This window comes from Cynocephalus volans, chromosome 10 (assembly GCF_027409185.1).
Source record: "Cynocephalus volans isolate mCynVol1 chromosome 10, mCynVol1.pri, whole genome shotgun sequence".
In the NCBI taxonomy this organism is placed as follows: domain Eukaryota; kingdom Metazoa; phylum Chordata; class Mammalia; order Dermoptera; family Cynocephalidae; genus Cynocephalus; species Cynocephalus volans.
In genome coordinates, this window is record NC_084469.1 from 1,777,999 (window position 1) to 1,779,292 (window position 1,294).

General features: G+C 38.6%; 1 non-coding gene across 1 annotated transcript; it reads right to left on the reverse strand.

Annotated features, from left to right (window-relative positions):
* Nucleotides 1-830: 830 nt before the first annotated feature.
* LOC134389760 (U6 spliceosomal RNA) lies at nucleotides 831-937 on the reverse strand. Its single transcript, XR_010024737.1, has one exon. It is a non-coding gene; the product is annotated as a U6 spliceosomal RNA (small nuclear RNA).
* Between the last annotated feature and the right edge of the window lie 357 nt (nucleotides 938-1,294).

Genomic DNA, 1,294 nt, shown 5'->3' on the forward strand with positions numbered 1-1,294 from the left:
TCCTGGCATACAGTATTATTTGATTACGTGGCAAGTTTTTTAATGGCGAGTAGAAGCTACAGCTTTGACATCACTCTTTCATCTGTTCAACAAATGTTGAACAGCTACAATGTGCAGGACTTGCAGTAAATATCAGAGAAACAGAGATAAAAGACACTGTCCCAGCTCATAAGAAATGCATAGGCCAGCAGGGAAGGCGGGGAAGTGAATCATCATTATTACAATATGGAGGGGGACTTGCCAGGAAAACAGTGAACAGAGTGCCAGTAGCCGTGAGGAAGGTTGCTGCCTCTTGCAGTGGAAAAGCAGTGGACTCTCATTGTTTTACCCTTTCATTTTTATCAGGAAAAAAAAAAAAAAAGATGTCCCATGTAGATAAGAAACTTAAAACATTTTCCAGATAACCAGGCTTATCTGTCTAGGTCCCATAACTCAAAACATTTAAAAATTCTTTTCTTTTCTTCTTTATTGAAGCATAATTGATTGTACATATTTTGGGGGTACAGCATTAACTACCATTACCTGTGTGCAACGTGTGATGATCAAGTCAATATTATTAGCATATTCGTTATTACAAATTGTAATTATTCTTTATGCCCCTTACCTGATGCCTCCTCAACCCTCCTCTCCCTCCCCCACTCCCACCTCTAGTAACCATAGATTTGTTCTTTCCTTCTGAAAGTTCAATGTATTAGTGTGTGGCCTCCTTCCTCCCTTCCTCCCTCCTTCCCCTCATTCCTTCCTTCTTTCCTTCCTTCCTTCCTTTTTCTTTTTTTCCTTTGAAAAATGTGTATTCAGCTCCTTTGCCCATTTTTTAATTGGATTATTTGAAGAATATGGAACACTTCACGAATTTGCATGTCATCCTTGCACAGGGGCCATGCTAATCTTCTCTGTATCATTCCAATTTTAGTTCATGTGCTGCCAAACCTAGCACTAACAACTATTTTCAATGGAAATATTTGTAAAATATATTATTTATGTCTCCTTTCTTAAATGGATTATACTGAACAAAATTTAATCTTTCCTATCGACTCAAGGCATGTGCCATGAGCACCAACATTTCTATTTTGCTGCACTGCCCCAGACTCCTTTGAAGGTATGTTTGCCCCTAAGCCAAATGGCTGCTTATTGCTTTTGCTTTTCGTAATATCTCTCCTTATCAGGATGATAGCTCTGTTCCTAACTGATTTTACTTTAGAGTCCCTACTAGCCCTTCCTTTCTCCTTCAAATTTGTGTTGGTCTAGGAATTTACACACCTAAGCAGTTTAGAATTTTGTCCCAAGTAAGAGT